Source organism: Capricornis sumatraensis, chromosome 19 (genome assembly GCF_032405125.1).
Source record: "Capricornis sumatraensis isolate serow.1 chromosome 19, serow.2, whole genome shotgun sequence".
Classification (NCBI taxonomy): domain Eukaryota; kingdom Metazoa; phylum Chordata; class Mammalia; order Artiodactyla; family Bovidae; genus Capricornis; species Capricornis sumatraensis.
The window spans coordinates 30,635,657-30,650,839 of NC_091087.1; positions in this window are offsets into that span (position 1 = coordinate 30,635,657).

The following is a 15,183-nucleotide window of genomic DNA, read 5'->3' on the forward strand; positions in this document are numbered from 1 at the left end:
TCCTACAGTCTTGGTGGGAATGTAACTGCTGAAGCCATGATGGAAAACAGCATAGAGGTTCCTTGAAACATTAAACATAGAGGTATCATATGATCCTGCAATCCCATTCCTGGGCTTCCATCCAAAGAAAATCACCATTCAAAATGACACATGCACCTTGATATTCAGGGCAGCACTATTTACAATAGCCCAAACAAAACCCACCAAAATGACCACTGACACATATGAAGACATCATACATTTGTACACTCAAATACTACTCAGCCACAAAACAGAATGAAATAATCATATTGGCAGCAGCAATGAATGAACCAAGAAATTATAATTCTATGTGAGGTAAGTCAAAGACAAAAAGGCAAACATCTTAAGATATCACGTATAGTTAGAATATATAAGTTCATACCAATGAACTACAAAACAGAAACAGCCTGAGAAAACCAAATTCTGATTATCAAAAGAAAGTTAGAAGGGAGGGATAAATTAAGAGTTTGGGATGAAAATATATACATGAATATATGTCAAGTTGATAATGAAAAAGTCCCTACTGAATAGAACATGGAACTCTCCTGAACATACTGTAATAACCTACATGAGAAAAACAAACAAAAAGAATATATATACATCTACATATAACTGAATCAAGTTCATGTACACCTAAAACTAAACATTGGAAATGAACTCTACTCCAGTATAAAACAACAATTCAATTACAAACTAAATTACCTTAGCTTGGTCTATGGGAAACCAGACCGTTGTGACCCCGTGAATTAGCATGTGATATGCTATGATATTAATATGACACCAGCAAAGGTTTTCACTCAGCAGAACAGAGCAGCAACCCACTCAAAGGTGCCTGACCTCATGTGAATGTGACAAGATGACAAGAAGAAAAAGGACCACAGGTTAATCAGGGCAACACCCTCAATTCAGATGCTGGGAATCTCCTAGGGGACAGGACACACTGCAGGTAAAGAGCAGACATGTGGTCTCTGTGTACACAGGATCCTGACCCACTAGGATGGGGTGAGAGCCACACAATCCCCAGAGCCTGCACCTGGGGACACACTTCCACACTCTTCAGATTGACACCACCTCCCTAGACCCTGCACCTGGGGTTGCATGACCCTTGGTTAGGACACCAGGTCTCTGCTGGTTGGGGCCCTAAGCTGGAAACAAGTGGGTTCCTGTAAACTCCCGGGATGGTAGAAAGAAGTGTAGGGTCTGTCTCCTCTCCCCACACTTGTCTTAGAGAAGTCCTCCTCTTTTCCCTTTGGTTCTGTGTGATTTTCTGCTGGTATGAAAGCTCATGCCAGAGGTGAACACGCGACCTCGGTTCTGGCAGGCTCTGTCTTTCTTGTCCCGCTGAGGTGTTGAGAAAACACGGGAGAGCTGGGCTGAAAGACGAGGGGCAGCTCTGCTCTCTTTGGAGGAGAGAGTCGACGGGAAGGAGAGCACAGCAGCGAACTCACCTGCTGCCCATTGACTTTATGCCCTACCCCTGTGCCCTGGAACCAATTCGCCAGGTGGACCTGCCTCCCTACTTCACATTCAGGTGAACCTGAATGTGCGGGAACATTGGAATGATTACCAGGTGGCCCACCTGAGGGGTCTCCAGGAGCCCAGGGAGGTGAACCCGGCAGGGGAGAGACTAGGAGCCCGACCGCAGCACTGACCCCCGGGAGGGCCAGGGAAGCCCACTCAGAGGAGAGCACGGTTCCCAGAGAAGCCCACCCAGCCCCAGAGCTCAGACATCTGAGCACTGACGCTCAGACGCAGGCACGGAGTTTCCAGACAGAGGCCAGGCCAGGCCTGCACCCGGGTCTCCACGTCCCAGCGCACGCGGAACAGTCAGGGGTAAATGTCCTCACTGCAGAAAGCGCACAGTCTCATTAAACATCATCCATGTAGACAGGACTTTTTTCAGGTGCTCTATTTTCATATATGAAATAAAGGAAATCCTACCACTTCATATATGAAATATGCACAGCCATATTCATATATGAAATTCAGGAAATTTTACCATTTTCATAGATGAATTATGCAGCTCTTTCATATATAAAATGTAGACAATTTTACCACTTTGCAATATGTGCCTCTGTTTTCATATATGAAATATCCCCTGGAGAAGGGAAAGGCTACCCACTCTAGTATTCTGGCCCGGAGAATTCCAAACATGACTGAGTGACTTTGAGCCCTTGGTGACTCAGACAGTAAAGAGTCTGCCTGCAGTGCGGGAGACCTGGGTTCGATCCCTGTGTCAGGAAGATACTCTGGAGAAGGAAATGGCAACCCACTCCAGCACTCTTGCCTGGAGAAGCCCATGGACATATTGCAAAGAGTCGGACACAACTGAGCGACTTCACTTTCACTTTTCACTTTCATATATGATATATGGACCTCCATTTTCATATGAAATATAGAAAATTCCCTTTTCAGAGACAAAATATGCACACATAATTTCATAAATGAAATATAGAAAATATTATTATATTGCCATTTCAGCAACATGGACCTAGAGATTATCCTACTGAGTCAGAAAGACAATGATAAATACCATATGATTTCACTTATATGTGGAATCTAATATGCAAATGAATTTATATATGAAATAGAACCCGGCTCACTGATATAGAGAACTAATGGTTACCAGTGCAGAGAGGGAGGTGGGAGGGGCAGGACAGGGGTAGGGGAATAAGAGACGTGCACTGCTGCCTGTGAGGTGAATAAGCTCCCGTGACACAGCACATAGCAGAGGGAGATGGAGATGTTATTTTCTGATGCCTTTAAATACATTCCATAAAAATACTGAATCACTATGCTGTACACCCAAAACAAATATAGGGATGTAAATCAGCTGTACTTCAGTTTAAAAATATAGTTACTGGCTAGCTACAAACACAAAAAATAATCAACAACAAAAACGTTAGCAAAATAAAATGGGTATTTTTAAAAATAGAAGATTCCATTCATCAAGAAGTTAATTTTGGTGAGATTTAAAATAATCATATAAAGTAGTTTAGTCTTTTAAAATTTGCTTCACAAAGAACTAATTAGTCAAGTCAAGCCAATTAATCTAACTACAGAATAAATACGGTTTTTTGAAAGTTGCTTTTTTTCAGTGTTCTCTAACAAACACTTTATTTAATGTTATTTTTGATACCTACATATTGATTTCAGTTCACAATGCCATATAAATAAAAGTAACTTAGCAATCTTCTGGTTTCAAATTAAGACTTTCATATGTATTAAGATGTAAGACAGTATACTTGATTTAGAAGAGTTATTTTAAGTCTTTAAAAGCATTACTCAAAAGGCACAATGATTTTCATTCTGGTCGCTGGACTGGTATTTGCAAATCTACTAAATCAAAAGCTCTGGAACTGCCGTCTGACAGTTTGAGTTCACAAGCCCTCCAGGTGATTCTGAAGCACTGGAGCACACTGAAGTTTAAGAACTATTGCCCTAGAAATCCAGGCAAAACTCAAATTTTACCAAGCCCAAGTTGTAAGACTTAGTATCATTATAAATTACAGTAAATTTTTGATTTTTTTGGTCAAAGAATAATAGCAAATGTGTTCACTCTACAGATGTAAATACCTATATTTTCATACATAAAATATATAATTCTATTTTCATATGTGAAATATGCAGTGGTATTTTTATATATGAAATACAGAAAATTCAATTTTCACATGTGAAATATGCACCTATATTTTCTGTATGAAATATAGAAAACTCAATTTTCATCCTGAAATACACACATATTTTCATATGTGAAATATGGAAAATTCTATTTTCATACATGAAATATGCACCATATGTTTACATAAAATACAGAAAATTCTACTTTCATATATGAAATATGCACCTATATGTTCATACATGAAATACAGAAAATTCTACTTTCATATGTGAAATACAGAAATATAGACCCGGGTTTGATCTCTGGGTTGGGAAGATCTCCTGGAGAACGGAATGGCTACCCGCTCCAGTATTCTTGCCTGGAGAATTCCATGGACAGAGGAGCCTGGCAGACTACACTTGCTCCTTGTGAGGAAAGCTATAACCAACCTAGACAGTGTTTTCAAAAGCAGAGACGTCACTTTGCCGACAAAGGTCTTTGTAGTCAAAGCTAACAGCCAAGACAGGGAAGCAGGCTAATTACAGGAGCAACATGAATGGAGACAGGAGGTGGGGTACACGTACACAATGCAGCAACCTCAATCACAGGAAGCAGGATATGATGCACAGTCCAGCCACAGGAAAGGAAGGGGACATGGTCACTCCAAGAGAAGTGAGGGAGGCAGGGAGATGCCAGTGGCACATGATGTCACTTCAGGTGTGATCTAAAAATGCATACATATGTACGCCTTTCAAAAAGAGACACAGCCTCAAAGACTTAGAAGGGAAACTTCCAGTCACCAAGAAAGTAAGATGTGGGGCAGGGAGAAATGAGCTGCTTCAGACTAACACATGCAGACTCGAGGACCCACTGTGTAACACAAGGAATCTTATACCACACTATGTAAGCACCTATATAGAAAAAGAACCCCCCAAAAAACATGTATACATCTACGTGGAAGTGAACCAGTTGCAGCACGTTGAAAAGAAAAAAAAAAAACCGACAAGATTTTAACTCACCTTTGTCAGTTCAGCTCAGTCATGTCTGACTCTTTGCGACCCCATGAATTGCAGCACGCCAGGCCTCCCCGTCCATCGCCAACTCCTGGAGTTCACTCAAACTCACGTCCGTCAAGTTGGTGATGCCATCCAGCCATCTCATCCTCGGTCGTCCCCTTCTCCTCCTGCCCTCAATCCCTCCCAGCATCAGAGTCTTCTCCAATGAGTCAACTCTTTGCATGAGGTGGCCAAAATACTGGAGTTTCAGCTTTCGCATCATTCCTTCCAAAGAAATCCCAGGGCTGATCGCCTTCAGAATGGACTGGTTGGATCTCCTTGCCGTCCAAGGGACTCTCAAGAGTCTTCTCCAACACCACAGTTCAAAAGCATCAATTCTTTGGCACTCAGCTTTCTTCACAGTCCAACTCTCACCTCCATACATGACCACTGGAAAAACCATAGCCTTCACTAGACAGACCTGCAAAGTAATGTCTCTGCTTTTGAATATACTATCTAGGTTGGTCATAACTTTTCTTCCAAGGAGGAAGCGTCTTTTAATTTCATGGCTGCAGTCACCATCTGCAGTGATTTTGGAGCCCCAAAAAATAAAGTCTGACACTGTTTTCACTGTTTCACCATCTATTCCCCATGAAGTGATGGGACCGGATGCCATGATCTTAGTTTTCTGAATGTTGAGCTTTAAGCCAACTTTTTCGCTCTCCTCTTTCACTTTCATCAAGAGGCTTTTTCATTCCTCTTCACTTTCTGCCCTAAGGGTGGTATCATCTGCAAATCTGAGGTTATTGATATTTCTCCCGGCAATCTTGATTCCAGCTTGTGCTTCTTCCAGCCCAGCATTTCTCATGATGTACTCTGCATATAAGTTAAATAAGCAGGGTGACAATATACAGCCTTGACATACTCCTTTTCCTGTTTGGAACCAGTCTGTTGTTCCATGTCCAGTTCTAACTGTTGCTTCCTGACCTGCATACAGATTTCTCAAGAGGCAGGTTAGGTGATCTGGTATTCCCATCTCTTGAAGAATTTCCCACAGTTTATTGCGATCCACACAGTCAAAGGCTTTGGCATAGTCAATAAAGCAGAAATAGATGCTTTTCTGGAACTTTCTTCCTTTTTCCATGATCCAGCGGATGTTGCCAATTTGATCTCTGGTTCCTCTGCCTTTTCTAAAACCAGCTTGAACATCAGGAAGTTCACGGTTCATGTATTGCTGAAGCCTGGCTTGGAGAATTTTGAGCATTAATTTACTAGCATGTGAGCTGAGTGCAATTGTGCAGTAGTTTGAGCATTCTTTTGCATTGCCTTTCTTTGGAATTGGAATGAAAACTGACCTTTTCCAGTCCTGCGGCCACTGCTGAGTTTTCCAAATTTGCTGGCATATTGAGTGCAGCACTTTCCCAGCATCATCTTTCAGGATTTGAAACAGCTCAACTGGAATTCCATCACCTCCACTAGCTTTGTTCGTCGTGATGCTTTCCAAGGCCCACTTGACTTCACATTCCAGGATGTCTGGCTCTAGATTAGTGATCACATCATCATGATTATCTGGGTCATGAAGATCTTTTTGGTATAGTTCTTCTGTGTATTCTTGCCACTTCTTCTTAATATCTTCTGCTTCTGTTAGGTCCAGACCATTTCTGTCCTTTATCGAGCCCATCTTTGCATGAAATGTTCCCTTGGTATCTCTAATTTTCTTGAAGAGATCTCTAGTCGTTCCCATTCTGTTCTTTTCCTCTATTTCTTTGCGTTGATCGCTGAAGAAGGCTTTCTATCTCTTCTTGCTATTCTCTGGAACTCTGCATTCAGATCCTTATATCTTTACTTTTCTCCTATGCTTTTTGCCTCTCTTCTTTTCACAGCTATTTGTAAGGCCTCCCCAGAAAGCCATTTTGCTTTTTTGCATTTCTTTTCCATGGCGATGGTCTTGATCCCTGTCTCCTGTACAATGTCACGAACCTCATTCCATAGTTCATCAGGCACTCTATCTATCAGATCTAGGCCCTTAAATCTATTTCTCACTTCCACTGTATAATCATAAGGGATTTGATTTAGATCATACCTGAATGGTCTAGTGGTTTTCCCTACTTTCTTCAATTTGAGTCTGAATTTGGTAATAAGGAGTTTATGATCTGAGCCATAGTCAGCTCATGGTCTTGTTTTTGCTGACTGTATAGAGCTTCTCCATCTTTGGCTGCAAAGAATATAATCAGTCTGATTTTGGTGTTGACCATCTAGTGATGTCTATGTGTAGAGTCTTCTCTTGTGTTGTTGGAAGAGGGTGTTTGCTATGACCAGTGCATTTTCTTGGCAAAACTCTATTAGTCCATGCCCTGCTTCATTCTGCATTCCAAGGCCAAATTTGCCTGTTACTCCAGGTGTTTCTTGACTTCCTACTTTTGCATTTCAGTCCCCTATAATGAAAAGGATATCTTTTTTGGGTGTTAGTTCCAAAAGGTCTTGTAGGTCTTCATAAAACCATTCAACTTCAGCTTCTTCAGCGTTACTGGTTAGGGCACAGACTTGGATAACTGTGATATTGAATGGTTTGCCTCGGAGATGAACAGAGATCATTCTGTCGTTTTTGAGATTGCATCCGAGTACTCCATTTCTTCTGAGGGATTCCTGCCCACAGTAGTAGATAAAATGGTCATCTGAGTTAAAGTCACCCATTCCAGTCCATTTTAGTTCGCTGATTCCTAGAATGTTGACGTTCACTCTTGCCATCTCTTGTTTGACCACTTCCAATTTGCCTTGATTCATGGACCTGACATTCCAGGTTCCTATGCGATATTGCTCTTGACAGCGTCGGATCTTGCTTCTATCACCAGTCACATCCACAACTGGGTATTGTTTTTGCTGTGGCTCCATCCCTTCGTTCTTTCTGGAGTTATTTCTCCACTGATCTCCAGTAGGGTGTTGGGCACCTAATGACCTGGGGAGTTCCTCTTTTGGTATCCTATCATTTTGCCTTTTCATACTGTGGGGTTCTCAAGGCAAGAATACTGAAGTGGCTTGCCATTCCATTCTCCAGTGGACCACGCTCTGTCAGACCTCTCCACCATGACCTTGGGTTGCTCCGCAGGCATGGCTTAGTTTCATTGAGTTAGACAAGGCTGTGGTCCGAGTGTGATTAGATTGATTAGTTTTCTGTGAGTATGCTTTCAGTGTGTCTGCCCTCTGATGCCCTCTTGCAACACCTACCATCTTACTTGGGTTTCTCTTACCTTGGGCGTGGGGTCTCTCTTCACAGCTGCTCCAGCAAAGCACAGCCGCTGCTCCTTACCTTGGATGAGGGGTATCTCCTTACCGCCGCCGTTCCTGACCTTCAACGTGGGATAGCTCCTCTAGGCCCTCCTGCGCCTGCTCAGCCACCGCTCCTGGGGATGCTCCTCCCAGCTGCCAAAATACTCATCAATAATTATTAAATCAATGCCAATCAAAACTTCAATAAGGTACCACCTTACACTAGTCACAATGGCCATCATTGAGAAGATTTACAAAGAATAAATACTGTAGAGAACATACAGAAAAAGGAATCCTCCTACCATCTTGGTGAGAATGTAAATGGTGAAGCTACTGTGAAAAACGGCCTGGAGGTTCCTTGAAACACTAAACCTGGAGGTATCATATGATCCTGCAATCTCATTCCTGAACTTTGGTTCAGAAAAAAGACTTCATTCAAAATGACATGTGCACCTTGATATTCAGGGCAGCACTATTTACAATAGCCAAGACAGAATCCACCAAAGTGTCCACTGACAGAAGTATGAAGACTATGTGGTACATTATACACTGGAATGCTACTCAGCCATAAAGCAAAATGAAATAATGATATTGGCAGTGGCATGGATGAACCAAGAAATTACAATTCTATGTGAGGAAAGTCAGAGAGAGAGACAAATATGTGATATGTGCAGGTGGGATATATAAATTCATACCAGTGAACTAATGTACCGAACAGACTCACAGCCTGAGAAAACCAAATTCCAATTATCAAAAGAAAGTTAGAAGAGAGTTTGGGATGAAAGTATACACACTAATATATATCAAATTGATAATATATTAAGTTTTCTGAATAGTACGAGAAATTATACTGAAAAAAATTTTAATAACATATATGAGGGGAAAAAAAAGAATAGATATATGTCTATGTATAACTGAATCAAGTTCATGTACATCCAATACAAGCAAAAACATTGGAAAGCAACTCACTCCAACACAAAATAACAATTACATTACCTGAGCTTGGTGTAGGGGGAACCAGACAGTGGTGACCCTATGAATTGGATATGGGATATGCTATGATATTAATATGACACCTCCAAAGGTTTTCACTCAGCAGAACACAGAGCAGCAAGCCACTCACAGGTGCCTGATTTCTTATGAATGCGACAAGGTGAAGAAAAAGGACCGCAGGCAAATCAGGGCAACACCCACAATTCAGATGTTGGGAATCTCAGAGGGGACAAGACACACTGCAGGCAAAGAGCAGACATGTGGTCTCTGTGTACGCAGGATCCTGACACATGGTGGATGGGGTGAGACCCACACAATTCCCCAGACCCTGCACCTGGGCCCACGCCCCAGGTCTCTGCTGGTGGGGCCCCTAAGGCGGAAACGAGTGGGCTCCTGTAACCCCCTGTGATGATGGTAGAAAGAGGAAGAGTCAGTCTCCTCTCCCCACACTGTTCCAGAGAGGTCCTCCTCTTTTCCCTTTGGTTCTGTGTGATATTAACAGTTTTTACAGCTGTCGTGATAATGTTGAACACACCACCTTGGTTCTGGCAGGCTCGGTCCGTTCTTGTTCCACTGAGGTGTTGAGAAAACACGCCAGATGCAGGGCTGGGAGATGAGGGGCAGGTCTGGTCTCTGCTGAGTAGGGATGGTCGACTGGAAGGAGATCACAGCAGCAACCTCACCTGCTGCCCATTGGCTTTTTGCCTGATCCGTGTGCCCTGCAGTCAACTCACCAGGTGACCCTGCCTCCCTCCCGCCATGCTCATGCTGGAAAATTGGAATGATTACCAGGTAGACAGCTACCTGGTACCTGAGGAGTCTCCAGGAGCCCCAGGAAGGGTGAACCTCGCGGGGGTAAAGAGGCAGGCAGGCACAGGCCTGTATAAAGTGAATACCGGGAAGCATTAATTCCTAAACACAAGTGAAACTCTCATGTATTTTTTTTAGCTTTTTCTTAGCTTTGTTTGTGGTCTCCCCATACATGTGATCCTGACCCATTCAGATGCAGTGAGACTCACACAGTCCTCTGATCCCCCAACTGGGGTCACATGTTCCCTCGGTCAGAACACCATGGCTGTGGTCAGCCGGCCTCCGATGTGTAAACAAGCCTGGTCCCTGGGACCTCTGGGGACCCTAGAAAGAAGTCTAGGGTTGGTCTTCTCTCCCCTCAGTTGTCCCTGAGAAGTCAGGCCCCTCCTGTTTTCACTTTGGTTCTCTGTGATTTTTTGCTGGTTTGAAAGCTCATGCTAGAGGTGAACACATTACCTTGGTTCTGGCAGGCTCTGTCTTGTCTCGCTGAGATGTTGAGGAAATAGCAGAGCTGGGCTGAAAGACAAGGGGCAGCTCTGTTCTTTTTGGAGGAGAGAGTCGACTGGAAGGAGAGCACAGCAGCAAACTCACCTGCTGCCCATTGACTTTTTGCCCGATCCCCCAATTCACCAGGTGAACCTACCTCCCTACTTAACCTGAATCTGATGGAAAATTGGAATGACTACTAGTTAGCCTACCTGGGAAGTCTCCAGGAGCCCTACCCACAGCACTGACCCCTGGGAGGGCCATGGAACCCCACCCAGAGAACAGCACAGTTACCGAGAGAAGCCCACCTCAGCTCCAGACCCCAGACATCTGAGCACTGACATTCAGATGCAGGCATGAAGTTTTTCAGGACAGAGGCCAGGCCGGGTCTCTACCCAGCTCTCCATGCCCTAGTGCACACAGAACACTGTCAGGTCTAAATGATCTCATCGCAGAAAGCACACGGTCTCATCTAAACATCATCAATGTAGACAGGACTTGGAGAAGTCTAAATCTACCATGGAGACAGAACTTGGTCAGGTTCAAACTTGGTCTTCCAGCAGGCACAGGTCACTCACATGCAGAGTCTCTCATCATTGGATGGGGGGTCACCCTCGTGTGGGAGCTAGGATGTACATTTTTTGAAGAAATCATCGCTGGGCTCCACACTTCACCCGCATCAGGAAACTGAAAGGATCTGTGTCATTAAACATTTCAACAGGCAAAACAACAATATTAGCAGTTTCTCTGGTGACATGATGGTCAGGATCCAGGGAAGATCCAGGAACTCCTGAGTGTAGCCCAGTGTCCTGTCTTAAAGACAGACAGGAAGTGGCCAGATTCCAGCACCCCAGGCTTCCAGCAGGAGGTGGACTGGAAGTCTTCCGGAAAATACTGTCTTTATCAGTATAAAAATATACTGTTAAAATTTCCAGCATACTAGTTATTACTTGCAAACCTAAACTAGTCTTAGAAGCTTGACACCCTCATCTTTGCGGTTTCCATTGTTTCCTTTGTTTCAGGTTTTCTAGGTAGAAGCAAGCCATCATTTCAAACTACTTTCATCTAATTCTGTTATGTTATACTATGAATGAAGGGTCACACTTAAAAATAAAAGAAAGTCCCTGCCAACAATTCGTGATTGAAGGAGCACACGAGCTGCAGGAACTTTTTCTCCTAACAGTTTCATTTTTCTCCGGGAAGAAAACAGAAAACATAGGCCCCCTGATTTCTTGCTTCTCTGTTCAAAGTGAGCTAGAATGAAACTGATTTTCATATCAATAGGTAACATTTTTGAGGGTTGAAATTTCATACCAGGGAAAAAGGACCTGGAGAAGAGGGAATGCTCCTATGCTGTTAGAGGGAAAGCCTATCCTAAAAATAAAGCTAAAATTCAAGTAGGATTTAATTATGACAGTATGTGATTACATAGAGTATAAACCAAGGGTCTACATATAGCAGGCAATATGTGAAGACAAATTTGATATCTCAGATGTGAGAGTAAAGGTTACCTGTCAGATATGCAGCTGGTATGCACATATTCTTTTAGAATATTGCATGTATCTTTTCAAATTATAGCTTTGTCAGGATGTAGGGCTAGGAGTGGGATTGCTGGATCATATGGTGACTGCAGCCATGAAATTAAAAGATGCTTGCTTCTTGGAAGAAAAGTTATGACCAACCTAGACAGCATGTTAAAAAGCAGAGACATTACTTTGCTGACAAAGGTCCATCTAGTCAAAGCCATGTTTTTTCCAGTAGTCATGTATGGATGTGAGAGTTGGACTATAAAGAAAGCTGACTGCTGAAGAATTCATGTTTTTCAACTGTGGTGTTGGAGAAGACTCTTGAGAGTCCCTTGGACTGCAAGGAGATCAAACCAGTCAATCCTAAAGGAAATCAGTCCTGAATATTCATTGGAAGGACTGAAGCTGAAACTCTAATACTTTGGCCACCTGATGTGAAGAACTGACTTGTTAGAAAAGACCCTGATGCTGGGAAAGATTGAGGGCAGGAGGAGAAGGGGATGACAGAGGATGAGATGGTTGGATGGCATCACCGACCAAGTGGACATGAGTTTGAGTAAACTCTAGGAGCTGGTGATGGACAGGGAGGCCTGGTGTGCTGCAGTTCATGGGGTCACAGAGAGTCAGAAACAATTGAGCAACTGAACTGAATAGAACTGATCCTGCAATTAGATTCATTGGCCACACTTGACTGAAAAATTCTTTGTAAAAAAATGAAGAGGAAAACTGCTTTATATGATTTTTTTTTAATTCTCATTAAAATTAGTTTCCTAATGGGATCTTCTATTTTGAAAAATCTTCCACTTTTATTTTTCTATTTTGCTGAGTATTAGTCTATATATATTTCATATATGGCAATACAGATATGTATGTCATATGAAAATATTGGTATATCTTTTATGGCAACATATTTATATATCTCATATATGAAAATAGAGGTATATATTTTATATCATAAAATTTAGAACTTTCATAAATCAAAGATTTTCAAACAATTAAAGCCTTTCATTGTGTGGCTCACAACAAACTGTGGAAAATTCTTAAAGAGATGGTAATACTAGACCACCTTACCTGCCTCCTGAGAAAACTGGATACAAGTCAAGAAGCAACAGTTAGAATGGGACGTGGAACAATGGACTGGTTCCGATTTGGAAAGGAGTATGTCAAGGCGATATATTGTTACCCTGCTTATTTAACTTATATGTAGTGTTGATGTTCAGTTGCCCAGTCATGTCTGACTCTTCGTAACCCCGTGGACTGCAGCTCACCAGGCCTCCCTGTCCCTCACCATCCCCCAGAGTTTGCCCAAGTTCATGTTCATCACATCAGTGATGCCATCCAACCATCTCATCCTCTGATGCCCTCTTCTCTTTCTACCCTCAATCTTTCCCAGCACTTTTCCATTGAGTCATCTGTTTGTATCAGATAATCAAAATCCTGGAGCTTCAGCTTTAGCATCAGTCCTTCCAGTGAATATTCAGGGTTGATCTCCTTTAAAATTGGCTGGTTTGATCTCCTTGCTGTCCAAGGGACTTTCAAGAGTCTTCTCAAACACCACAGTTTGAAGGCATCAATTCTTTGGTGTTTCGCCTTCTTTACAGTCCAGCTGTTATAACCATACATGACCACTGTGAAGACTATAGCCTTGACTATATGGACCTTTGTCGGCAGAGTTAATGTCTCTGCTTTTCAACACACTGTCTAGGTTAGTCATCGCTTTCCTGCCAAAATAATCGTCTTCTGATGTCATGGCTGCAGTCACCGACTGCAGTGATTTTGGAGCCCAAGAAGGGGATCTCTGTCACTACTTCCACATTTTCCCTTCTGTTTGCCATGCAGTAATGAGGCTGGAAGCCATGATCTTAGCTTTTTAAATATTTAGTCTTAAGCTGGCTCATTCACTCTCGTCCTTCACTCTCAGCAAGAAGCTCTTTAGTTCCTCTTCACATTCTGCCATTAGAGTGGTATCATCTACATATCTGAGGCTGTTGATGTTTCTCCCGCCTATCTTGATTCCAGCTTGTAACTCATCCAGCCTGGCCTTTCTCATGATGTACTCAGAGTATAGCTTAAACCAACGGGGTGACAACAGATAGCCCTGTCGTATTCCTTTCTCGATCTTGAACCAATCAGTTGTTCCATACAGGGTTCTAACTGTTGCCTCTTGACCTACACACAGGTTTCTCAGGAGACAGATAAGATGGTCTGGTATTCCCATCTCTTTAAGAACTTTCCACAGTTTGTCACGATCCACATGGTCAAAGCCTTTAGTGTTGTCAATGAAACGGAGACAGATGTTTTCCTGAAATTCCTTTGCTTTCTTGATAATCCAGCAAATGTTGGCAGTTTGATCTCTAGTTTCTCTTCCATTTCTAAACTCAGCTTGGGCATCTGGAAGTTCTTGATTCATATAATACTGAAGCCTAGCATGCAAGATTTTAAGCATGACCTTACTAGCACGGGAGATGAGTGCAACTGTCAGAAGGTCAGCACATTCCTTGGTACTACCCTTCTTGGGACCTGGGATGAGGATTGACCTTTTCCAGTCCTGTGGCCGCTGCTGGGTTTCCAGAGTTGCTGACATAATGAATGCAAAATCTTGACGGCATCATCCTTTAGGGATTTGAATGATTCTGCTGGAATTTCATTGCATCCACTAGCTTTCTTAACAGCAGTGCTTCCTAAGGCCCACTTGGCTTCACACTCCCAAATGTCTGGCTCTGGGTGACTAAGCACACGATCGTAGTAATGCGGCTCCTCAAGATCTTTTTTATACAGTTGTTGCATGTGTTCTTTTCATCTCTTCTTGACCTCTTCATTGTCTACTAGGTCTCTACCATTTTTATCCTTTATTATGCCATCTTTGGGTGGAATGCTCCCTTGATGTTTCCAGTTCTCCTGAAGAGATCTCTAGTCTCCCCCTTCTGTTCTTTTCTTCTAGCTTTATGCACTGTTCATTGAAGAAGGCCTTCTTGTCTCTTCTAGCTGCTCTTTGGAACTCTGCATTTAGTTGGATGTACCTTTCCCTCTCTCCCTTGCTTTTCGATTCTCTTCATTCTTCCACTATTTGTAAAGCCTCCTCAGATAACCACTTTGCTTTCTTGCTTTTCTTTTTCTTTGGGACGGTTTTGTTTGTCACCTCCTGTACAATATTACAGGCCTCTGTCCATAGTCTTTCAGGCACACTCTTAGCTAGATCCAGTGCCTTGAATCTGTTCGTTACCTCTACTGTGAATCCATATGGCATTTGATTTCAGTCATACCTGGCTGGCCTAGTGTTCTTCCCAGGTTTCCTTTAGTTGAAGCCTGAATTTTTCTGTGAAAATCTGATGACCTGAGCCACAGTCAGCTCCAGGTCTTGTTTTTGCTGACTGATTATAGTTCCTCCATCTTCAGCTACAAAGAATGTGATCAATTTGATTTCAGTAATGACCATTTGGTGAGGTCCATGTGTAAAGTCATCCCTTGTGTTGTTGGAAAAGGG